General features: G+C 40.3%; 1 long non-coding RNA gene across 1 annotated transcript; it reads left to right on the forward strand.

Moving 5' to 3' along the window:
- The first annotated feature begins 123 nt into the window (after nt 1-123).
- Nucleotides 124-27,046, forward strand: LOC132345099 (uncharacterized). Its single transcript, XR_009494230.1, has 4 exons — nt 124-7,959; nt 9,367-9,451; nt 9,771-22,034; nt 25,837-27,046. It is a non-coding gene; the product is annotated as an uncharacterized lncRNA (long non-coding RNA).
- The last annotated feature ends 301 nt before the right edge of the window (nt 27,047-27,347 follow it).

The following is a 27,347-nucleotide window of genomic DNA, read 5'->3' on the forward strand; positions in this document are numbered from 1 at the left end:
CCGACTCTGTGCAACCCCATAGACGGCAGCCCGCCAGGCTCCGCCATCCCTGGGGTTCCCCGGGCAAGAACACTGGAGTGGGTTGCCATTTCCTTCTCCAATGCATGAAAGTGAAAGGTGAAAGTGAAGTCGTTCAGTCGTGTCCGACTCTTAGCGACCCCATGGACTGCAGCCTACCAGGCTCCTCCGTCCATGGGATTTTCCAGGCAAGAGTACTGGAGTGGGGTGCCATTGCCTTCTCTGAGCTAACTATCATACACATACACAAAAACATTTCTGTTCTTCAGTTTTGTGTGTGTGTGCACATACAAAGTACGTGTATCTATGTATGCTTGTGGTGCATGCTTTATATGCATGTATGTAATATAATGAGAGAGAGAATGAGACTAAGAACAAATAAGAGTAAGAAAAAGCAATTTCTAAAATCTGTATCCAGTATATTATTTAATTCTAACCCATATAATGTTCAATAGCTTTGCATTATAGTTATACATGATGAGTATCTTTCTAGTTTCAGTATAAATCCCTTTCTTTACCCCAAACAAAAATAACTATCTCTAAATGTTACCCCTAATAATACTAGTCATTTTTATTCAGTGGAAGTTCTAATATATCAATGGGTTATGCTTTGTATTTTTGTATTTCATCAATGGTTTTTAGCTTTAATTTTTTTTCTAAGAGGTATGCTGCTTGAATATTTTAATTATGTTTTGCCAATGATTTTTTTCGCTTATTGAGAATACAGAGATGAAAGAGATGAAATATCCTCACAAACTTCCTAAAAGTATGAATTATAGAATAGCTGTCAGTATCATGCTTCCTCTTATGAAGGAAGGTAAATATTCTGTGCAAAAGCTCTTATGAAAACATTAAAACACAAACATGAGAGTAAAAAAAATGAGCTTTGTAAATTACACATTTTATTTTCTGCAATTTAATGGCACATTTAATCTAGCAACTAATTCTTAAATTATGTTTGACTTCCTACTGGAAGTCACTGAGAGGATGTGACTGCTGGTTTGACCCGTCTGCTAGGCCCAGGCAACTGAAGGCTCTCACCCATTCTTCTGTTTTTGGATCTGTTTGCCTTTCCTACTGTCAGAAGCTGCTCCTAGATACAGCTCTGACCTAGTGATGAAACTATCTGACTGGGTATGTGACTGAATCCAGTTTAGGCCTTAACATAAACTTTCAAGATTGTAGTGGGCTGGCATGGAGATCTATTTGCCTTGCAACCACCCAAGACAAACCTCATAAGTTCTCTTGCATATTAAATCTGCCAGCCACTAACCTAGAGTGTCTGCCTCCTTCTTTGGTCCCTACCTGTCCTCTGTGTCCAGGAGCCAGTTTCAGATAAGGCCAGGGAAGCTCCTAAGGAGGTTGTGAATTAACACTTTTTAACAAAACCAAGGTTTTTAGTAAGCCCCCCAGTTCTTGGTTTACAAATTTATCTGATGTAATCAACTTGGAAAATTTTCCGAGGGAATAAAATTCACTAATTTTGAGAAATAAAGTAGAACAAAACATACAGTTATATTATCTCTGCTGCTGCTGCTGCTGCTGTTATTATCTCTAATCCTTTGTAAATAAAGTATCAGGACAAGACCGGGTCTTAATCTAATCATCTTTAATATGCTTGAGTTCTAAAAGATAATAAAATGATTTAATTCCTTTTCTGTTTTAATTCTTGTTTCAAGGAAATATAGTTACATACTAGGAAGAATTTAAGAGGTCAATTAATCCAACTTCTACCTAAAGCTTAATGAATAACCTCTATAGTATCTCTTCAAAAGCAACAGATTCTGCTTGAAAATGTTCAGTGAAAGGAAAATCAGTTCTCTCTTGATTGACAATTTTCGTAGTTGTTTTTTTTTAAGTGCAACATTCAAACTCCATGAATATGACTCCAAGAACCCAGATCTTGCTCACAAATAATGAGAGACAAAAATGTTTAAGTCATAGAGATTAAGCTTGAAAAGAAATGTTCTCTAGCCATCTAAGTTAGAAAGATGTTTGTTGAATCTGATGGAGAGAGCTTGTTCTGGTTTGGTGATGAATGCCTAAACGCATCTCTCAACAGCCTTACTGTCATTTTATGTTTATACAGACCAGATAACAAATTTCTCATATTATTTCTTAGATATTTAATCTGTTTTCTTCAAAACAATGGTATGTACAAGCAAACATCTTTCCTTCCATTCTCTAGTTCCAAATTCTCAGTTGAAGTGCCATTTCAGCAAGAAACCACATTTGTCTTTCCTTTGGTTCTCCTAAGGGCTTCCCTCATAGCTCAGTTGGTAAAGAATCTGCTTGCAATGCAGGAGACCCTGGTTTGATTGCTGAGTGGGGAAAATCCACTACAGAAGGGATAGGATACCTACTCCAGTATTCTTGGGCTTCCCTTGTGGCTCAGCTGGTAAAAAATCCGCCTGTAATGTGGGAGACCTGGGTTTGATCCCTGGGTTGGGAAGATCCCTTGGAGAAAGGAAAGGCTACCCACTCCAGTATTCTGGCCTGGAGAATTCCATGGACTAAGTCTATGGGGTTGCAAAGAGTCGTACATGACTGAGTGACTTTCACTTTCACTAGGCCTTTCTCAGGTTCCTAGCCATAATGTAGTGATTATTTTGGGCACAGGGACTTTTCTTTCTATCATCTTAGCTCTTTCCATGACTTGCTCCTTCCATAGAATTGTTATGTTGTTAGAACAGGAAAAAGGAGTCCAAAGTGGTTGTGGCTAAAAGACAAGAAAGGGAAAAGCCCATGAAAATAGAACAAAGGAAGATCCAAAGACTGGAGTGAGGACCTCAGGTAGAACAAACAGCACTCCCGGCTAGCCCCATTTACATAGCACAGGCCCAGGGGGAGGAGAAAAAACATGTAGAAAGAGAAGCCAAAGGGCCGGGGGTCTCTCTCCCTCTCTCCTGCTCTTCCTTTCTCTCTCTTCGCGACTTTTGGGTTGGCATGCTTTCATGCCTCAAGGATGTATTTTCTTTTATTTTCTAAATAAAACTGAGCTGTAACACGGAGTGGTAACACTGACCTGTCCGAGAGCTAAGACACAGTCTGTCTGAGAGCTGTGACACACCAAGGGCTTTAACGTTCATTGCTTCAAATTTTTGTTGTGATGAGGCAGAACCAAGGAAATTACACACTCCCCTGACATCTATGGTGACTCAGATTTAATCTGGCTGAAACAACCTTAGCAGTCCCTGCAAGGAGGAGGCCAAGCACAGCAGGAGCCCAACTTGGTGAAAGCTCGCAGTAGAAGTGGAACACGAAGAAAACCCAGCTCAGGGGAAGTGACAAGAAGCCCAGCGTGCTAGAAACTGGGACAAAGAATAACAAACATAGCAGAAAGCTCAAGCAACTCAGTCTCAGGTTCCAGAAGACTTCTGTTTAAGGTAGGAGGTCCTTGCTTCTATGGCTGGAAGGACATATGCCTAACAAAATCTTAATTCCTTTACAATCTCTCCTTTCTTGTTTTCTCGACCCTCCCATGAACAGGCAAGTGGCAGTGGGTACAACTGAGGGACTCTGGAGAGGCTACGCCTCAATATGTCCCAAAGGCTTCACTATCTGCTGAGCCCCAGTAGCTGTTACCCAAGCCGGTGGGGGTTCTTCTGTCCTTAATCTTCTTTATGCCAAGGATCAGGCCAATGGAAACTATGAGCACAGGTCAGGTATTTAGCAGATTTTCCAGCAGGCTATGAAGGGGATTCCTTGGCACGTTTTCTCATTGTTTTTTCCTCCCGTCCTTCAGCTCCTTTCTCCTGGGACTTGAGCCCAGCCGAAACCCATGATGCCTGGCTTCAGGACCTAGTGAAGCTCAGGCTCTGATGTCTCATTGCAAAAATTCAGTGAGAGACACAGCGATAGATAAGAGGTGGATTTGTTAGGATTCAGAGAGAAACACACTCAGCAGGTTGTGGGCCATTGCAGAGGGCAAGGGCTTTGACCATGGAATTTGACCATGGTCTGGCTAGTTTTTTCAAGCTGGGTGAATTCATATGCTAATGAGTGGGAGAATCATCCCAGCCATTGGGGAACCACCCACTCCTCCCTCTTTTGACAGTGCCTTGGAGCTGTCCTGCCACATCTGGGTGTGTCATTTAGCTTACAGATTGGGGATTAAGGTTTACTTGAATTTGACTTGTCATCTTGGACCCAATTGATTTTCATTGGTTTATGTTATGCCCTTGTGCTATGTCATTCTTTCAAACGTTGTGCCCTGCCCCCTTCCCTCCTGTTTCATGCTCTTTTCCTGAGCCCCAATCTGGGCCCACGTTGTTGCCTCTACAATCTTCTGGAGGGACAACCAGAAAATAGCTGACCCTTGGGAGGGAAATACTGTATAATATCCAACCCCTCTAGATATTCAGGCCTTCATCTTCCATGTTTCCTACAACATGTACAACAACAGCATCTCTCAGTGAACCGGCTAGGGCGGGCAACAGGCACACAATGCCTGCTAGAAGTCCATCTGTTGGCATCCCTTCAAAGGCAAATGGGCTTCCAGGGATAATGTTTGGCAGTTAGCCTTGCAGGCTGTTCAGGCCCAAATCCTTACCACCCTTCTCCTAAAGTTATAAACATATCCCCAGATCAAATCTCCACTCCACTTTTATGGAACAACTGGTCTGTTGCCTCTTACCAATTTGTTCTTAAGCAAATTACTAACTCCTACAACCCCCTTGTAGGCAACATTGCTCCACCCAGCCTATTATTAAAATACTTTAATGCCCCTAAGAAGGCCAGATAAACCACTCCTTTGTCATTATTTCTGTTGTTGCCTAAAGTGGGTCTATAACAATGAAATGTTTACCATTGGAGACACCCTAACCTGCTCTTATGGAGGACTAGGGGAGGAAATCAGTGACTTATAGTCCCTTACAGCAGTAAAAAGACAAGGCTCATGACTATTTCACCAGGTTCCCAGTCTCAGGGCACAGCCTTGGATTGCTTTACATCATGGTATCTATTCCCATCTGCAGTGAACAAACTGGCAATGAGTTAAAATTACAGTCCCTAACCCTACCCAGCACTGGTCACGCTGGAGACCTTGGAGACACCCAACTCCAGCCCAGGGGTCCCATGAGGTCAACCTGTCTTAACCTGCCTGGGGATCTGGTCCTCGAAAGGTTGTCACACGTCAACCTGCTTGGGGATCTGCCAGTCCAGGGGTCCCAGAAGGTCATCACAACTCAACCTGCCCAGGAACCCAATTCTTGGGAGGCTGACCTGCCTCGACCTGCTTGGGGATTTAATCTGCACGAGGCTGTCACACCTCAGCCTGCCTGGGGATCTGCACCCTGACCCAGGGATGCCTGGGTTACACCAGTACTAGGTAGGATAAGCTTCAGAAAACTCACCCCTAAGGAAGTCCACCCATGGAAATAGAAGGAAGCCTATTACTTGTGGGACTGTGCCGAGTCTCAGCAATAACTCAGAAGCCCAATGAGAACCCATTGCCTTTCTGGAAAGGCTAAAAGAGGCCCTCCAAAAGTTTACCTATCTGGACTTAGACTCTTATGAGGGACAGGTGATTTTAAAAGACAAATTCCTGTCCCAATGTGAATCAGACATCAGAATAAAGTTACAACAGCTACAGCAGCAGGACCCTGCTGCTTCTTTAGATGAGATGGTCCAAACAGCCATCAATACCTTTTATAACAGAGTACAGGAAAAGGAGGCCAAGGCCCAGGAAAGGGAGAAAAGGAAAGAGACAAGGATGCCCAGAAACTGGCCACCCTCCAGAGAAGCCCTATGGGAAACCCAGAGTCCTTGAAGGACAATGTCTAATCTGTAGACAGGTGGGGCACTGGGCCAAAGAGTGACCAAACCATGACAAGGCTCCTAAAATGGCTTGCTATAAATGCTATAAATTGGGACATTGGGAGGCACTCTGCCCTTGGGACCCAAGAGCCTCAAGGTCAAGCACCAAGCCTTCCCTCACGATGGTTCAACAGAACTGAAGTGGCCTGCTCCAGCCAGCCCGCCTGTCACAGATAACCATCATGGGGCTAGAGCTAAGGGTGCAACTGGATGTGGCAGGTAGGTCTGAGAATTCCTTGGTTGACATAGGGGCTACTTACCCTGTCCTGAGGTCCTACTGCAGAGCCTTCTCCTCCCAAACCTGTACCATTTTGGGTGCTACAGGAAAAACAACTACTAAAAGATTCACCCAAAACACTTCTTTGTTGCTGGGATGGACAAATATTTTCCCACCAGTTTCTGGTGGTTCCTGAGTGCCCTACTCCCTTATTGGGAAGAGATATACTCACTAAACTGGGGACCACCTTTGTGATGGGAAGCTTTTCAGCCCCTAGAACCCCACAGCTTCTGGTTACTACTGAAGAACCCATTACACCCTCTCCAATAGAGAGGGACCAAAAATTATGGGAGGACAAAGTTAACCTCCAGGTATGGGACCAGGGGACTCCTGGATGAGCCCACCAAGCTGAACTGGTCATCATTAGGTTAGGATCCCACTCGGTTTCCTAACTGGAAACAATATCCCCTCAAAAGAGAGGCTCAGGAGGAACTACAGTCTCTAATAAATAAATTCCTTGCTTGTGGGCTATTGGTCCTCACCAATTGGCCGAGTAACACCCTGATCCTCTCAGTAAAGAAAAAGGACTGAACCTGGCAAATGGTTCAAGATCTCCTGATCATATAAGAAGCTGTAGTCCCTCTCTATCCCACAGTATCCAATCCCTAAGTAATCTTGGGAGAAATCCCACCCAGTGTCAAATGGTTTACAGTCTTGGATCTCAAAGATGCATTTTTTTGCATACCACTGGCTAAAGAAACCCAATACCTTTTTGCCTTCGAGTGGGAGGCTCCAGGAGAAAAACACCAACAGACAACTTGGGCAGTATTACCTCAGGGGTTCAGAGATAGCCCTCACCTGTTTGGACAGGCCCTTAGCTGGGATCTCCTAGACCTGGACCTGGGGCCTAATGGGAAAATATTACAATATGTAGATGAGCTACTAATTTGCTCTCCAGATCAGAAAAATGCCCAACGGCAATTCAGGTTCTAAACTTTTTGGCAGAGAGGGAATATAAAGTCTCCCGTGCTAAGGCACAGATGGTTGAGACAAAGGTCACTTACCTGGGAGTTTAGATTACACATGGATCCAGGAGGCTGTCCTCTGATTGGGTACAAGGAATCCTCCAGTTGCCCTCCCCCACGACTTGAAAACAATTGTGAGCTTTCCTGGGGCTAACTGGGTATTGTAGAATCTGGATACCCAACTATGGTCTAATAGCCCAGCCATTATATGAAAGGGATGGGATGATTCAATCCCACTGATGTGGGGAACTCCTCAAAAGAAGGCAGAGGCTACATTAAAACAAACCTTAACTCAAGCACCTGCCTTGAGGTTGCCAGACCCAGAAAAAGCATTCCAATTTTATGTCCACAAAAGAGAAGGAATAGCCTTGGGAGTGTTAACTCAAAGGTTGGGATCTGAGCCCCAGCCTGTAGCTTACTTATCCAAGAGGCTTGACCCAACCACCCGAGACTGGCCTCCCTGCCTTCTAAATCTTGCAGCTATTGCAATCCTGATAGAAGATCCTTTAAAACTCTCTTTTGGGGGCAAACAAAGTATTTTTATCAGCCACCAAGTGAAACACTCCTAAATGGGAGAGGCCATTTATGGATGTCTGATCAAAGAATCCTCAGGTATCAAGTAGTGCTGATGGAAAATCCAGGCCTCACTATATCCCTTTGTGAGGTTCTTAACCCAGCCACCCTCTATCTCCTTTCACTCTTGCCTAGAAACCTTGGACCACTGGACAAAACCCTGAGAGTGGTTGTTGGAATATCCTCTGACCAATCCTGAGGAAATCTGATACACTTATGGAAGCAGCTTTGTCTTGGATGGAAAAGGAAGAGCTGGATATGTAGTAGTCTCCAATTTTGAGACCATAGAGGCTAAACCTTTGGCACCAGGTACTTTAGCTCAATTAGCCGAGCTCATAGCCCTGACTTGAGCTTTAGAGCTGGGAAAAGGAAAAAGAGTAGCCATTTACACTGACTTCAAGTATGCCCTTCTGGTGCTACATGCACATGCTGCTATTTGGAAAGAAAGAGGCCACTTGATCACCTGAGGGTCCCCAAGCAAATATGGTGATCAAATCCTTAGACTTTTAGAGGCAATCCATCTGTCTGCTGAGGTTTCAGTCTCCCAGTGCAAAGGACACCAAAAAGGGAGCACGGAAGTGGCACTAGGGAACCAATCAGCTGATCAGGCGGCTAAGAGAGCAGCATTACAGAACAATGACCTGATAGGGGTTGTCACCTTAGTTCCACAGACTAATTTGCCAGGAACTCCTTCATATACTGAAGATGAGAATCTTAAAGCTAACAGTGAGGGTTTTTAAGAAGGTCATATGGGGTGGTTCCAAAAGGAGGGACTCCTTTTTCTGCCTGGGAACCTCCAATGAAAGTTGGTTAACTCCTTTATGCCACCACTCATTTAGGGGGAAAAGGCCCTCCAAAGGTTACTAGAAAGGTCCTTCAGAAGAACAGGCCTCCAAACAACTATAAGGCAAGTGGTCTCCACTTGTCCCACTTGCCAGTTAAACAACCCCCAAGGAGCTCAAAGACCCCAGTTGGCCCAACCTGTCCAGTGACGTGGGGCCTACCCAGGAGAGGACTGGTAGATGGACTTCACCCAGATGCCAGTTTCTCAAAGGTATTAATACCTATTAGTCATGATAGATACATTCACAGGATGGATTGAAGGCTTTCCCACCTGGACTAAGGCTGAGGAGGTGGTAAAAAAACTGCTCCATGAAATCATTCTGAGATTTGGTCTGCCCAGGTCTTTACAAAGAGACAATGAGATATCATTTACTTCTAAGGTCACCCAAGGGGTCTCGAAAGCATTGGGCATTACTTACTATCTCCATTGTGCCTGGAGGCCTCAGTCTTCAGGAAAAGTAGAAAGAGCCAACCAATTCTTAAAATCAGTGATAAAAAAGATAACCCAGGAGACCTCCCTGGGATGGAAGGAGGCTTTACCAATAGCTCTCCTCCACACCCATATTGCCCCTAAGGAACAGGTTGGTCTTAGTCCTTATGAGATGCTATATAGGAGACCTTTAGTTTACGTCAATGACCTCTTCCTAGATCCAGAGGCTCAGACCCTCCAGTCTTATACCATGGACATTGGTCAATTCCAACAGGATATATGCTTGTGGGGTGTGAACCAGGACCCAAAAGATTCTAAGGAGTCACCACTGTATGCTCCAGGGACTCAAGTCCTAATTAAAGTCTGGAAATGTGGGTCCCCAAAGGCTCAACTCCAGCCCACATGGAAGGATCCCTACCCTGTAATACTTTCTACCCCCACAGCAGTCAAGGTACCAGGACGACTCTTGGATTCACTACTCACAAATCAAGCCATGAAAGAAAACAGAAGAGGACACTCAATACACCTGTGAGCCCCTGGGAGATCTCAGATACCTATTCAGAACTACAAATGAGTGCCATTCTAATGAACACCCCCAAAATCTAGTTTCTGGGGATAAGACTTCTGAGGACAGCTCTAAAGAGCCAACACAGCTTGGCAGGGGTTGTACTCCAAAACAGACAGGAGATAGATCTTCTGATCCCTAACAAGGAGGAATTTAAGCCATCCTGGTGATGGGAATTTGGAGTTGGCTAATGCCCCTACTAGTCCTTGTTATGGCATATTGATGATGTGTATGATTGCTCCATGTATTATCATTTGTCTAACCCCTTTTGTCTCTACCCAGGTCAACAAGCTACAACTTGCAGTGCCAGTTCAACAAGGATATATGAAACTACAGCCGACCATGGAAAACATCACTCACCCTTAGACGGACACTGCTATAAGCACTCTGAGGCCTGAGATTAGGAAGAGAGGGGAGGCCCAAGCCCCTCGCCATCCCAGTTCAGCAGGAAGTAGCCAGAATGACCTCGACACCCCTATTCCCAAAGAATTGGGCCTCATATCTCTTGAGAAGGGAATGTCAGGTAGTTAGAATAGGAAAAAGGAGTCCAGAATGGCGGTGGCTAAAAGACAAGAAAGGGAAAAGCCTGTGAAAATAGAACAAAGGAAGGTCCAAGGACCAGAGTGAGGACTTCAGGTAGAACAAACAGCACATCTGGCTAGCCCAATTTACATAGGGCAGGCCAGAGGAAGGAGAAAAAAACATATAGAACGAGGAGCCAAAGGGCCAGGGGCCTCTCTCCCGCTCTCCCTCTCCCTCTCTCCTACTCTCCTGCTCTCCCTTTCTCCCACTCTCCTGCTCTTTCTCACGCACTCTCTCTCTCTCTCTCTTCTCTTCATGTCTTTTGGGTTGGCATGCTTGGGTCAGCATGCTCTCATGCCTCAAGGATGTAGTTTCCTTTATCTTGTAAATAAAACTGAGCTGTAACATGAGCCGTAACACTGATCTGTCCAAGAGCTTGACACGCCAAGGGCTTTAACATCCATCCTTTCAAATTTTTGTTGTGATGAGACAGAACTTAGGAAATTACACACTTCCCTGACAGGATAGATGACAGTCACATAGGATAAAGTATCAGTTACATCAAACAGAAAGTCTTTATCTCTTCTCTCAGGTCTGGTCTTATACTAAGCTGCGTCTCCTAACTTTGATTATCAGAAATGTTTTCACAAAGATTCCGCCTGCCTTTGCTTAGAGGGTTTAGGCAAATACTTCTGATCTCTTTTAATTTCTGTTACCTATTTAAACTCTCAAAGAAAGAACTATGTTGGTTTAAATAGTGAGCAATCAGAAAAGCGTGATCTAATGAGGGAGATTCCTCATGATACCTCCTCATAGGCCAGCCTCAAGACTGATCACTCTCAGCTCAGGGATCCAGGCCTGGTTCAGCCTGTAGCCTTAGGGTAAAGTCATGTCAAGGATCACATGGTGTGTATCGTGTATCATGTATCACATGTTCTGACTTATAAAGGTAATGAACTCCTCACAATAAGGGAGGGCCCATGTCACTAGCCAATGGTTTGCATGGCATATTGAATATAAACATAGCTACCAATAAAATAAGACAAGGAACTATTAGGTAGCTTGAACATGACTTGTTATATGTCAAAAGAGTTTAGAGAAATAAGGTAAGTTTTACATTCAGTCAAAAAAATATTTTTAGGTGGAAAAAAATTACAACACAGGAAAGAACAGTAGGGCCCAGGCAAAGGCATGAAAGCAGAAGTGAGCAAGATAAACGTGGGGTGGCTGGAGGGGTTTAACTATATTGATTAGTTTCTACAAAGGATTGCTGGGGCCCCAGGCATTCAACTAATGGCTCCTATTCGAGCTTTGTTGCTGGTGTTTAGTCACCAAGTTACTAAGTTGTTTAGTCACTTTTGTGATCCCGTGGGTATTTAAGCTTTAGGCATCAACTAAAACGTACATTCTCATTCAGAGTGGCTTTCCGTGACTACCCATTCTCAAGGAGATTCATAATGTTTTCCACTCTTAAACCATTCTGTTTTTTTTTCTTTCCCTCCTTTGTAGCATTTATCAAATATTGCAATATTGATTTACTGTTATACTTATTTGTTTGACACAGTTGTTAAGTATATTGATCTGGAGAGTGATTGCCTAGATTTCAAAACTGGTTCTGCCACTCACTAGCTTTGTGACCTTGGACAACATTCTCTGTATCTTAGTTTCCTTATCCATACACTGGAAATAAAAATACTGTTCCACATTGAGTCATTTTGAAAGCAAAGAAAAATATATACATTTTAAAAATATTTTATATGTTTATACATTTTTTATAAAATGTAAACCTAATGTCTAATAAGAGCAGATAAATAGCTTCAGAAGGAATGAAGAGGCTGAGCCAAAGTAGAAATGATGCCAGTTGAAGTTGTGGATATGTCTGGTCGTGAAAGTAGAGCCTGATGCTATATAGAACAATACTGCATAGGAACATGGTAAGTCAGTTCCACGAATCAATGTAAATTGGAAGTGGTCAAACAGGAGATGGCAAGAGTGAACACTGACATTTTAGGAATCAGTGAACTAAAATGGGCAGGAGTAGGCAAATTTAGATGCCCGTTATATCTACTACTGTGAGCAAGAATCCCTTAGAAGAAATGGAGTAGCCCTCATAGTCAATACAAGAGTCTGAAATATAGTAGTTGGGTGCAACCTCAAAAATGACAGAATAATCTTGGTTCATTTCCAAGGCAAATCATTCAATATCCCGGTAATCCAAGTATATAACCCAATCAATCATGCTGAAGAAGCTGAAGTTGAACAATTCTATGAAGACATATAAGACCTTCTAGAACTAACACCAAAACAAGATGTCCTTTTCATCATAGGGGACTGGAATGCAAAAGTAAGAAGTCAAGAGATAAATGGAGTAATAGGCGAGTCTGGCCTTGGAGTACAAAATGAAGCAGGGCAAAGGCTAATAGAGTTTTGCCAAGAGAATGCACTGATCGTTGCAAATACCATCTTCCAACAACACAAAAGATGACTCTACACATGGACATCATCAGATGGTCAATATCAAAATCAGATTGATTATATTCTTTGTAGCCAAATATGGAGAAGCTCTATACAGTCAACAAAAGCAAGACTGGGCGCTGACTGTGGCGCAGATCATGGGCTCCTTATTGCAAAATTCAGACTTAAATTGAAGAAGGTAGGGAAAACCACTAGGCCTTCAGGTATGACCTAAATTAAATCCTTTGATTATACAGTAGAAGTGACAAATATATTCAAGGTATTAGATCAGAGACAGAGTGCCTAAAGAACTATGGACAAAGTTTTATAACATTGTACAGGAGGCTCTGATCAAAATCTTCCCCAAGAAAAAGAAATGCAAAAAGGCAAAATGGTTGTCTATGGAGGCCTTACAAGGAGCTTAGAAAAGAATAGAAGTGAAAGGCAAAGGAGAAAAGGAAAGATACACCCATTTGAATGCAGAGCTCCAAAGAATAGCAGGAAGAGATAAAAATGCCTTCTTAAGTGAACAGTGCAAGGAAATAGAGAAAAACAATAGAATGGGAAAGACTGAAATCTCTTTAAGAAAATAAAAGATACATTTCAAGGGAACATTTCATGCAAAAATGGACACAATAAAGGACAGAAACAGTATGAATCTAACAGGAGCAGAAGATATTAAGAAGAGGTGGCAAGAATACATAGAACTATACCAAACAGGTCTTAATGACCCTGACAACCATGATGGTATAGTCTCTCACCTAGAGCCAGACATCCTGGATTGTGAAATCAAGTGGGCCTTAGGAAGCATTATTACAAAAAAAGCTAGTGGAGGTGATGGAATTCTACCTGAGCTTTTGTAAATCCAGAAGATGATGGTGTTTAAGTGCTGCACTCATTATGACAGCAAATTTGGAAAACTCAGCAGTGGCCACAGGACTGGAAAAGGTCGGTTTTCATTCCAATCCCCAAAAGGCAATGTCAAAGAATGTTCAAACTACCCCACAGATTCACTCATTTCACATGCTAGCAAGGTAATGCTCAAAATCCTTCAAGCTATGCTTAAAAAGTACATAAACTGAGAACTTCCACATGTGCAAGCTGGAATTAGGAAAGGCAGAGGAATCAGAGATCAAATTGCCAACATCCATTGGATCATAGGAAAAACAAGGGAATTACAGAACAACATCTACTTCACTTCCCTGACTACACTAAAGCCTTTGATTGTGTGGATCATAGCAAACTGTGGAAAATTCTTAAAGAAATGGGATTATCAAATCACCTTACCTATCTCCTAAGAAACCTGTATGCAGGTCAAAAAGCAATAGTTAGAAATGAACATGAAACAATGGACTGGTTTTCCAAATTGGGAAAGGAGTACATCAAGGCTGTATATTGTCACCTTGCCTATTTAATTTATATGCAAAGTACATCATGCAAAATGTTGGACTGGATGAAGCTCAAGCTGGAATCAAGATTGCCAGGAGAAATATCAATAAACTCAGATATGCAGATGACACCACTCTAATGGCAGAAAGTGAAGGGAAACTAACAGCTTCTTGATGAAGTTTAAAGAGGAGATTGAAAAACCTGACTTAAAACTCAATATTCAAAAAACTAAGATCATGGCATCCATTCCTATCACTTCACTGCAAATAGATGGGGAAAATATGGGAACAATGACAGAATTTATTTTCTTGGACTCCAAAATCACTGAGGATGGTGACTGCAGGCATGAAATTAAAAGACACTTGCTCCTTGGAAGAATAGCTATGACAAAACTAGACAGCATATTAAAAAGCAGAAACATCACTCTGCCAACAAGGTCCATATAGTCAAAGCTATGGTTTTTCCAGTAGTCACATATGGATGTGAGATTTGGACTATAAAGAAGGCTGAGTGCCAAAGAATTGATGCTTTCCAACTGTGGTGCTAGAAAAGACTCTTTAGAGTCCCTTGGACAGCAAGGTGATCAAACCAGTCAATCCTAAAGGAAATCAACCCTGAATATTCACTGGAAGAACTGATGCTGAAGTTGAAACTCCAATACCTTGGTCACCTGTTGTGAAGAGCTGACTCACTTGAAAAGACTCTGATGCTGGGAAAGATTGAGGGCAAGAGGAGAAGAGGGTGACAGAGGATGAGATGGTTAGATGGCACCAATGACTCAATGGACATGAGTTTGAACAAACTCCAGGAGATAGTGAAAGACAGGGGAGACTGGCGTGCTTCAGTCCTTGGGGTCACAGAATTCGACATGATTTAGTGACTGAATAACAATATACATATGAACAGAAAATCACAAATGTTGGCAAGGATGTGGCAAAAGTCTGTGCACTATTGGTGGGAACGTAAACAAGTATAGCTACTGTGGGAAAAATAACATGATTGTCCCTCAATAATTAAAAATAGAATTACAATATTTCAGGAATCCCACTTCTGAGTATATGCACCAAAGATCTAAAATCCCAGTCTCAAAGAGATATTTGTAAACCCATGTTCATAGCAGTATCATTCATAATAGCCAAAATGTGGAAGCAAATCAAGTACTCACCTACAGATGAATAGATAAGTGAAATATGGTGTATGTATGTGTGTTTGTGTGTGTATATATGCAATGAAATATTATTCAATCTCAAGAAGGAAGAAAATTAGGACATATTGTACAGCATGGATGAATCTTGATAACACTTTGCCAAGTTAAGTAAGCCAGCCACAAAAATACAAGTAATTTTTTATTCCACTTATATGAGGAGCTTAGAGTGATCAAAATCAAAGAGAGAGGAATGGTGGTTTCCAAGGGCTGAAAGGAGAGGGGAATAGGAACTTATTCAGTAGGCATAGAATTTCAGATTTTCAGGATAAAAAGAGTTCCACACATGTATAGCGGTTATGGTAGCACAGCACTATTAATGCTTAATGTCACTGAAGTGTCCACTTAAAAATGGTTCAGATGGAAAAAAAATGGTTAAGATGGTAAATTTTATATATATTTTACCACACTAACAATTCTTTTTAAGTATGCAAAACACATTTATCTGGTTTGATATAGTAAGTGAATGTGTATCAAACTGATAAGTGACGATAATGGGATTAAAATATTTTAATAATCAAAGAAAGAAAAAAAATACAGGTAACCCTTGAAAAACATGGATTTGATCTGCATGGGTTCAATTGTAAATGTTTTTCAATAGTAACTATTACAAGTAGCTTAATGGCTATTGTCCAACATAAAATGAAAAGTTAAAAAAAAAATACTACAGTATAACATGATCCTAATTTGGTTGAATCTGCAGATGTAGAACTACGGACATGGAGGAACCTCAGATACTATGCGGTGGCTATAAGTTTTATGAGGATTTTCAACTACACGGAGGATTCGTATTCCCAACCCTTATGCTGTTTAAGGGTCAACTGTAGGTATAAGTAACCCTAGGAGCAATAAGATATAGCTAAAAAACTAGGGAAAAAGAGACTACAGGGACCTGAATTTCACTCTGATTGAAACATGCATAAAGAAAACTTTATAAAGAAAACTTTTCTTTATAACAAGGTACTGAAAATGCTACTATATTGAATGCTGAGTATCATACAGAAGCTGCTTCCAAGGACTAAGGGAGAGTGTGAGGGGAAGGTTAAACATACTAAACCTTTGTTCCACTCAAAGAGTCACAACAAACTTAGCCATTGATGGGTAATATTTGTCCTACGTATTGATGAAAAACGACAACGTTTCTAATAGAATACTAATGCTGCTACTAAGTCTCTTCAGTCGTGTCCGACTCTGTGCGACCCCATAGACGGAAGCCCACCAGGTCCCCCGTTCCTGGGATTCTCCAGGCAAGAACACTGGACTGGGTTGCCATTTCCTTCTCCAATGCATGAAAGTGAAAAGTGGAAATGAAGGTGTTCAGTCATGTCCGACTTTTCGCGACCCCATAGACGGCAGTCCACCGGGCTCCTCTGTCCATGGGATTTTCCAGGCAAGAGTACTGGAGTGGGGTGCCATTGCCTTCTCCGAGAATACTAATGTAAGAGTTAAAATAACAATATTTATTCTGTCCTCTATCCAGACACAAACTTTCTCATAGACTAGTTGCTCACTTGCTCTTGTCTTCAAATTATAAATACTTAATATTTTGTTTAAAATATTTGAAAATATCTGATATAGCTATATTATGATCACAGGCTTATATTATATTTTTAATTTATAGGCAAAAAAATAGAGGTTATAGAATTACTCTTTAAAATCACTAGTTCTTTGATGAATGAGGTGGTAAAAAAAATCTAGTAGAGATGTTAGGGGATTTGTTTTAATAACTAGAAAAGAGTTATAATTTCTAAAACAACAGTGATATGAAATTGGGTATAATTTAAGAACAAAATGTAATTTAAATTTTTTTCAATTAATTTTAAATATTTTGAAACATTTGGCTTCAACTATTCACTTGTTTAGAATATGTTATAGACAGACCATAGAGATGCACATCAGTTCAAACTTAGGCCAAAATAATACAGATTTTTAAACTGGTTATTTGAGAATTAATGAGACTTCATGGCTGGAGCAGTATAAGCAGAAACTATGTCTGTCATTGACTAAAAAAGCCTGAATATTTTCCTCCATTTCAGTTCAGTTCAGTTCAGTCACTCAGTCATGACCAACTCTTTGCAACCCCATGAACTGCAGCACACCAGGCCTCCCTGTCCATCACCAACTCCCGGAGTCCACACAAACCCATGTCCATTGAGTTGGTGATACCATCTAACCATCTCACCTGCTGTTGTTCCCTTCTCCTCCAAACTTCAATCTTTCCTAACATCAGGGTCTTTTCCAATGAGTTAACTCTTCGCATGAAGTGGCCAAAGTATTGGAGTTTCAGCTTCAACATCAGTCCTTCCAATGAACACTCAGGACTGATCTCCTTTAGGATGGACTGGTTGGATCTCCTTTCAGTCCAAGGAACTCTCAAGAGTCTTCTCCAACCCCACAGTTCAAAAGCATCAATTCTTTGGTGCTCAGCTTTCTTTATAGTCCAACTCTCACATCCATACATGACTGGAAAAACCATAGCCTCAACTAGACGGAACTTTGTTGGCAAAGTAATGTCTCTGTTTTTTAATATACTGTCTAGGTTGGTCATAACTTTCCTTCCAAGGAGTAAGCGTCTTTTAATTTCATGGCTGCAATCACCATCTGCAGTGATTTTGGAGACCCCAATAACAGTCAGCCACCGTTTCCACTGTTCCTCATCTATTTGCCATGAAGTGGTGGGACCGGATGCCATGATTTTAGTTTTCTGAATGTTGAGCTTTAAGCCAACTTTTTCACTCTCCTCTTTCAGTTTCATTAAGATAAAGCTTCTTCCTATCTCTGCCTCTAGTGATTCTTTTCTTAGAACATTTACTTTAGAAAACTTGTCATTGTCAATTCTTTCTCTGCCCCTTAAAAAAAAAAAAAATCTTCTTGCTAGTTTTATAACCCAGAATGACTTTCTCTAAGACTCTGGAGCCCACTCTTTGCAATGTTTTTCATCTAGAATATAGTGCCCTTAGCTCACAGTTTCTGTGGGAGGGTAGAAGCCTAATTTAGATAGGCACCAATTAGGACTTCCTTGGTGGCTCAGACAGTAAAGCATCTGCCTACAATGTGGGAGACCCGGGTTCAATCCCTGGGTCAGGAACATCCTCTGGAGAAAGAAATGGCAACCCAATCCAGTACTCTTGCTTGGAAAATCTCATGGACAGAGGAGTGTGGTAGGCTACAGTCCGTGAGGTCACAGAGTCGAACATGACTGAGCAACTTCACTTTTCACTTTCAGTGCTTAAAAACACATCATTTGTTTCAGAGGATCTGAGTTCAGTTTCTCTGCCCAATAGCAAGAGTCAGAATAGTCTTCCTTGCTTTTTTTCTTTAAATTTATTTATTTATTTTCTATGGACTGCTTGTTTATTCCAAGTTTAAGATTCTCTTTTATACTTTTACAAAAACTTTAGGCCAGAGGTTTGACATTTTCAGTTCCCCCTCTCCCAAATTTATCATCTCCATAAATCATTGTTGCTCTTCAAACAGAGTTCCTTTATTTTTAAATTGAAGGATAATTGCTTTACAGAATTTTGTTGTTTTCTGTCAAATCTCAGATAAATCAGCCATAGGTAAACATATGTCCTCTCCCTCTTGAACCTCCTTCCTATCTCCCTCCTCATCCCACCCATCTAGTTTGATACAGAGCCCTTGTTTGAGTTCCCTGAGACATATAGCAAATTCCCATTGGCTATCTATTTTACATATGGTAATGCAAGTCTCCATGTTACTCTCTCCATACATCTAATCCTCTCCTCCCCACTTCCCAGGTCCATAGGTCTCTTCTCTATATCTGTTTCTCCACTGCTGCCCTACAAATAAATTCTTCAGTACCATCTTTCTTGATTCTGTATATATGCATTAGTACACGACATTTATCTTTATGATTTACTTCACTTCCTTCTTTAATTCTGTCCAATGCATTTTTTTGCATTGAGACTATGAAAGATATGGTCCCAAACAAACCAACAAACCCAAAACATTATCTGAACTGCTGTTGTTACTATTGTCTACAGTGATAAACTGGCCTCAGGCATTTCTTGTCTAGACCAACCTCATACAGCCACCTCAAAAGTGAAAAGCTTGATTGAATTGACAGAAGATGCTATCTCCATTCCAGTTCCAGATCCCAGTAAGGGATCCACAAGAAAGAAAGGGAAATAAGGGAAGTAGCTCTCTTGCTGAGTGTACAGCCCAGAAAAGAGGAATTCTGTGCAGAGACAATAATTTTCCACTTTCAGTTCAGTTCAGTCACTCAGTAGTATCCGACTCTTTGTGACCCCATGGACTGCAGCATGCCAGGCCTCCCTGTCTATCACCAACTCCCAGAGTTTACTCAAACTCATGTCCATCACGTCGTTGATGCCATTCAACCATCTCATCCTCAGTCAGTCGTCCCCTTCTCCTCCTGCCTTCAATCTTTCCCAGCATCAGGGTCTTTTCAAATGAGTCAGCTTTTTGCATCAGATGGCCAAAGTATTGGAGTTTCAGCTTCAACATCAGTCCTTCCAATGAACACTCAGGACTGATCTCCTTTAGGATGGACTGGTTGGATCTCCTTGCAGTCCAAGGGACTCTCAAGAGTCTTCTCCAACACCACAGTCAAAAGCATCAATTCGTTGGTGCTCAGCTTTCTTTATAGTCCAAATCTCACATCCATACATGACTACTGGAAAAACCATAGCCTTGACCAGATAGACCTTGTTGGCAGAGTAGTCTCTGCTTTTTAATATGCTGTCTAGGTTGGTCATAGCTTTTCTTCCAAGGAGTAAGTATCTTTTTATTTCATAGCTACAATCACCATCTGCAGTGATTTTGGAGCCCCCCAAAATAAAGTCTTCCACTGTTTCCACTGTTTATCCATCTATTTGCCATGAAGTGATGGGACTGGATGCCATGATCTTTGTTTTCTGAATGTTGAGCTTTAAGCGACCTTTTTCACTCTCCACTTTCACTTTCATCAAGAGGCTCTTTAGTTCCTCTTCAATTTCTGCCATAAGGGTGGTGTTATCTGCATATCTGAGGTTATTGATAATTCTCCCGTCAATCCTGATTCCAGCTTGTGCTTCATCCAGACCTGCGTTTCTCATGATGTACTCTGCATATAAGTTAAATAAGCAAAGTGACTATATACAGCCTTGACATACTCCTTTTCATATTTGGAACTAGTCTGTTGTTCCATGTCCAGTTCTAACTGTTGCTTCCTGACCTGCATACAGGTTTCTCAAGAGGCATGCCAGGTGGTCTGGTGTTCCCATCTCTTTCAGAATTTTCCACAGTTGATTGTGATCCACACAGTCAAAGGCTTTGGCATAGTCAATAAAGCAGAAATAGATGTTTTCTGGAACTTGCTTCCTTTTTCCATGATCCAGCAGATGTTGGCGATTTGATCTCTGGTTCCTCTGCCTTATAAAACCAGCTTGAACATCTGGAAGTTCACAGTTCATGTATTGCTGAAGCCTGGCTTGGAGAATTTTGAGCATTACTTTACTAGCATGTGAGATGAATGCAATTGTACAGTAGTTTGAGCATTCTTTGCCATTGCCTTTCTTTGGGGTTAGAATGAAAACTGACCTTTTCCAGTCCTGTGGCCACTGCTGAGTTTTCCAAATTTGCTGGAATATTGAGTGGAGCACTTTCACATCATCATCTTTCAGAATTTGAAATAGCTCAACTGGAATTCCATCACCTCCACTAGCTTTGTTCATAGTGATGTTTTCTAAGGCCCACTTGACTTCACATTCCAGGATGTCTGGCTCTAGGTGAGTGATCACACCGTCATGATTATATGGGTCATGAAGATCTTTTTTATACAGTTCTTCTGTGTATGCTTGACACCTCTTCTTAATATCCTCTGCTTCTGTCAGGTCCATACCATTTCTGTCCTTTATTGAGCCCATCTTTGCATGAAAATTTCCCTTGGTATCTCTAATTTTCTTGAAGAGATCTCTAGTTTCTCCCATTCTATTGTTTTCCTCTAGTTCTTTGCACTGATCACTGAAGACAGTTTTCTTATCTCTTCTTGCTATTCTTTGGAACTCTGCATTCAAATTGGAATATCTTTCCTTTTCTCCTTTGCTTTTTGCTTCTCTTCTTTTCACAGCTATTTGTAAGGCCTCCTCAGACAGCCATTTTGCTTTTTTGCATTTCTTTTTCTTGGGCATGGTCTTGTTCCGTCTCCTGTACAATGTCACGAACCTCTGTCCATTGTTCATCAGGCACTCTATCAGATCTAGTTCCTTAAATGTATTTCTCATTTCCACTGTGTAATCATAAAAGATTTGATTTAGCTCATACCTGAATGGTCTAGTGGTTTTCCATACTTTCTTCAATTTGTCTGAATTTGGCAATAATGTTCATAATCTGAGCCACAGTCAGCTCCTGGTCTTGTTTTTGCTGACAAGCTGTCTTGTCCAGCTTCTCCATCTTTGGCTGCAAAGAATATAATCAATCTGATTATGGTATTGACCATCTGGTGATGTCCATGTGTAGAGTCTTCTCTTATGTTGTTGGAAGAGGGTGTTTGCTGTGACCAATGAGCCTTCTTGGCAGAACTCTATTAGCCTTTGCCTTGCTTCATTCTGTACTCCAAGGCCAAATTTGCCTGTTACTCCAGGTGTTTGTTGATGTCATATAATTCCAGCCCTCTTAATGAAAAGGACATCTTTTTTGGGTGTTAATTATAGAAAGTCTTGTAGGTCTTCATAGAACTGTTCAACTTCAGCTTCTTCAGCATTACTGGTCGGGGCCCAGACTTGGATTACCGTGATATTGAATGGGTTGCCTTGGAAATGAAGGGACATCATTCTGTTGTTTTTGAGACTGTATCCACGTACTGCATTTCGGACTCTTTTCCACTTTAGTCCAGCATATTTCCAGGTGAACAACAATCCACAGAAGAGGTCCAAACTACCCCATGCAGGACCAAAAAAGAAAGCCTTACTACCCAAGAAATAAATAATCTTCATTGAAGACCTGAATCTTCAAAGGTAAGCGCAATTATACAGAACTGGGTTTCAAAGAAAAACCTTTTTGTATTGTACTTAGTCATTGCTTTCTGTGCGGGTGATAATTTACTGACATTTAATGAGTAAAATGGATAAAAGAACATTGAGAGAAAATTGGACAGGGTGTTCAGATAACAAAAGACTATTCTGCCTTTAATTTTTTCTTATTTCTCAGTAGGATATAGATTTACTAAAGCTACGGGACAAAATAGCTCTTGTTCCAGACTTGCCTCTGCAGGTGGAGGGAAGTTGTGAATAAATATGAATGTAAAGATATTGGTAAGACACAGGAGGACAGAAAGTTATAAACTATTCCAAGTATCTACGCCTTATGTTAGTCATTACTGTTTAAAACTACATGACAAAAAAAAGATCTTACTAAAAACACAATTACCGTTGTCCTGTTATTAACTCAAGGTAGAAATCACCCAAAGGTAAAAAAATGGAAGTTCATTACAAGTGAAGTATTTTGAAAAATTAAGCTGAAACAACTTGACATGAGTAAGAGGATGGCATGATTCATCCAAGAATATGGCATTATATTTAAAATTTCGGTGTAGCTGGAGGCAACATTTTAAGGTACAACTGTTTAGATTCTGTCTAACCTTTCAAAGAAAATATCCAAAGTTTATTTTTCAGGTATTTGACAGAGACTATTTTATTTGGCGGCCATCTTCCTGCATACCTTACATTTCCATAACTAAATCATCTCTGCCTTCACCTATCACTCAGATAAGCAGCTTATAGGAGTGATTAACACTAAAACTACTGATTAATCAGAAAATCATAATGATTATTGGTAATAGACTCCAGAACCCTGAGATGGTTATAACAATTAAAATGAGAATATTAAATTTTAAAATATAAAACTTCAATACTATGTAAACCTATTCATTAATTTCAATTTGAAAATAAACAAGCTAGTTTTCTCTTATGCTTAATCTACTTTGGGGGAAAAATCTATAGTAAGTAGAATAAGTTTCCTTGACTTTTATTTAATTTTTTTTTCCAGTATTCTTTTTTTTTTTTTTTAAACTTTACAATATTGTATTAGTTTTGCCCAACATCGATTGACTTTTAAAGACCAGAAGATTGAAAGAGGTGCCAGATAAGAGAAAAATTTCCCTGCAATTACTCACAGTTTGAGGGAATAATGGCAAATGTTTCACTATTTGAAGACAAGGTGACAATGGTATTCTACATGTTGATTAGAGCTTCTGGTTAAAAAGGACATCAGGTATAACCCTAAGATTATGCCCTCAACCTTGTCATCTTTTTCATATCATGCTTCACTTTCATGGTTGAAAAAATTACACTGTTTTGGAAAATTCAAATGAAAGAAAAAATGAAGATGGTACATATACAATAAAAAACATATCAGTTTACTTGGTATGAAATTTAACAATAGCAAAGATTTATAAATGCATACATAAAAATCAGCTAAGCAGTTATTTGTTAACTGCTTACCAAAAATATCATAGGGAAAATGCTTTTAAACAATAATTCATCACTACAAAATTGGCTGTCTGTGAATATAATAATCTCTTTCAGCAGAACAATACACTTATTAGAAAGTATAATTTGCTGTTTCATCATACCTTCTATCCATCTTGGATTTGAAATGCTAATCACTCATGCTTTGCTGCTGTTGTTTGCAACACCTTTAAAATTCATTACAAACTATACCAAGACTGTAAACACCTGTATATTTCTGCATACATATGTATAGAAAATCAATATTGCTCTGCTAAAGTGTTTGAAAAAATATTACAACTATCTCAGCAGTTCTACCGGTTGGTTACTACTTTGATTTCCCTTTATGATATTTTTTATGTTTTTGCAATATGAAAAAATATATGGCCCCAGTTTACTTATCCTTCTTGTTGGTAGAAAGATAGTTCACCAAGTCAATTAAAGTCTTTTTTGGAATGTATCTTTCAAAGTATAAAAAAGTCTTTATCCAGATGCTAAAATGAGCAAATGAATATTTATCATAATTTAACAGGTCCTTTCACAGGATCCCTCCTACACAGTCATTCTCAGGCTACAAAAAAAAAAAAAAAAAAAAGAGAGAGAGTAGTTTCCTTGGAGACAATACTGAATAAACCAACTAACATTCCTAAGCCTTTGTTTGAGTATTTTTCAAATGTTTTGGAAAATTATCACAGGAGTCTACACAGCCTTCTTTCTAAGAGCAAAACATTGGCTAGCTTGCAAATAATTTTGCCAATTTATGACTCTCTAAATGAGGGTCATTCATCCACTCTTTCATGTTAATCTAAGAACTCTTGATTTAAAATAAATTTTAAGAGGACAGTGTGCACACCAAGTGAAAATAGACCCACCCGGGGGTAAAAGCAGGAACCAAATTATTCAGATCTCCACTTCTTAAAGAACACTGACTATAGGTATTTGAATACCAATCTTCAAAAAATATATAGCACAAGTCACATTGTAAATTTTTCTGCTTGATTTAAGAGAAAAAGAATAGGGCATCCTATCAAATGACTTCATTTATTCACTTCAGTAATACTTATTACCAATGTGACTGGGGGTAAATTTTTTACCTTCTGTTTTTTGTCCATTGGCAACATAAAGACAGTTTTGTCTACACTGGGTAATTCCTGACATATAGTTGGTCCTTATAAAAAATTAGTTTATTCTACTACTACTACTACTACTAGTACTAAGTCGCTTCAGTCATGTCCGACTCTGTGTGACCCCATAGATGGCAGCTCACCAGGCTCCCCTGTCCCTGGGATTCTCCAGGCAAGAACACTGGAGTGGGTTGCCATTTCCTTCTCCAATGCATGAAGGTGAAAAGTGAAAGTGAAGTTGCTCAATCGTGTCCGACTCTTAGAGACCCCATGGACTACAGGTTACCAGGCTCCTCCACCCATGGGATTTTCCAGGCAAGAGTACTGAAGTGAGGTGCCATTGCTTTCTCCAGTTTATTCTAAATTTAAGGAAAAACAATATCAATGTATAATTCTACAGCACACTTCCATTTTAACATCAAAGTCTCCGGGGAGTAAGATAGAGCATTTGTTTCTGTTTGGATTGATTGGGGGTGAGCCCACCTGTCAGAAACATAATTTGCACAGTGTCATAAAGGAAGTATGGTAAATACCAGCACCTAGACGTGAACTCATTTTCCTGAGATAAAACCAGAATACTGCCATACTTCTGTTATTTAGTTAATTGGCCATATAATGGTGCTAATGGGGTTCTGTAAAAATTCCAAACCTAAATTATCTGCCTATTTCTTTATTTTTGTCCACATAAAATAAGTAGTATATTCACTGTTTGGGGAAGAGCTAGTTTCTCTATTTGCGACTACCACAGTGACTCTTTCAGTCTCAAAACAGTTGGGTAAATATTCACATGTATTCTCAGGAAAGTCCAGCAATTCAAGTTATGCAAAAGCAAATTCAAATACTTCAGTCTAGGGTATTAAGTATTCTTTCAATAATTATAAGGGCCTCTTAAGGGGGAAAGGAGCTTGGAGGACATCAGGTGCTAGAAAGCAAAGTATAAGACAGCTTGGAGCTCATCTTCCCAGAAAATTCTGTTCAGCATGAGGTAAGGGGACACTGTCAACATCACAGGGAAATTGTGGGGCAGCCTGGAGAGGCCCAGCAGCGTGCAAGGACGTGGTGACCTGGGAGCCCATGAAGACAATGTCTACTCTTAATCTTCTCTACATTATTCTGTTAGTTTCTGTCACAGTACTTATTACTATCTTTACTTTGTTTAACATTATTTGTATGTATCTCTTTTCCAGGTGGCAACTATAAATCAAAAAAGCCAGTGTTATGTCTCTGGTTTTCTACCACTGGCTCCTCAATTCCTGCAACAGTGCCAGGTAGAGAAGAGGCACAAAAAGTGTATTTATTAAATGAATGAATAGTGCCCAAAGCAATGTTAGGAGTAGTGTACATCAGTAAAAATAAGAGCATATGTTAGTGGATTCATGGCTGTAGCTAGAAGATGCTGAATGAGAAACTGTGGTTCCTTCGTTTGTTGATGAAAACCATTATATCCAATAACAGCCAGTTAAGAAAATGGGAAATAGATGGGGAAACAGTGGAAACAGTGTCAGACTTTCTTTTTTTGGGCTCCAAAATCACTGCAGATGGTGACTGCAGCCATGAAATTAAAAGACACTTACTCCTTGGAAGGAAAGTTATGACCAACCTAGATAGCATATTCAAAAGCAGAGACATTACTTTGCCAACAAAGGTTCATCTAGTCAAGGCTATGGTTTTTCCTGTGGTCATGTATGGATGTGAGAGTTGGACTATGAAGACGGCTGAGTGCCGAAGAAGTGATGCTTTTGAACTGTGGTGTTGGAGAAGACTCTTGAGAGTCCCTTGGACTGCAAGGAGATCCAACCAGTCCATTCTAAAGGAGATCAGTCCTGGGTGTTCTTTGGAAGGACTGATGCTAAAGCTGAAACTCCAGTACTTTGGCCACTTCATGTGAAGAGTTGACTCATTGGAAAAGACCCTTATGCTGGGAGGGATTGGGGGCAAGAGGAGAAGGGGAGGACAGAGGATGAGATGGCTGGATGGCATCACCAACTCGATGGACGTGAGTCTGAGTGAACTCCGGGAGTTGGTGATGGACAGGGAGGCCTGGTGTGCTGCAAAGAGTCGGACATGACTGAGCCCTGAACTGAACTGAAGAAACAGAAAATGAAAAGTTTTATTTTTTATTTTTCTGTTATTGCAAACAAGATTTTCACTGTACTATAGACTGTATGAGGTTAAAAGGTTAAAGGTTTCCTTGACCTGGCTTTACAGATGGGTTAGCAGTGTGAAACTATTTTAACTCTTTCAGCCTTTTTCCTGACTACTCTGTAATGTGGCACGTACAAACATTCTGGCTATTTCATCATAAAAAAACTAGAAGATTATCAGTTATCTTTATACCTGTTTAGTTAAATGTTTGGAAGACATAAACAATTTTAATAAATTCAGATATTAAAATTCTACTGTACTCAATTTATCATGTATTGTAATGAGAAGATGCAAGTACCAAAATTTTCTTTTGTATTACATTTTTCTGCTTCCCCTGCAGCAATATTGTTGGTATAAAAACCTAACAATCATTACCTAAATCACACACAGAAGTTCAGTGAATGAAAAATCCTGCTTTTTAGTGTGCCGTAATTCTAAGATTTCTATATTCTGAATCTAACATTTTAAGAAATTCTTCCAACCACCTGAGCCCATGTTCTGTTTCTCCTTCGGTCATAATTGAACAAACAAGACAGAATTTTTAAATCCTATA

Source organism: Bos taurus, chromosome 4 (assembly GCF_002263795.3).
Source record: "Bos taurus isolate L1 Dominette 01449 registration number 42190680 breed Hereford chromosome 4, ARS-UCD2.0, whole genome shotgun sequence".
Taxonomy (NCBI): domain Eukaryota; kingdom Metazoa; phylum Chordata; class Mammalia; order Artiodactyla; family Bovidae; genus Bos; species Bos taurus.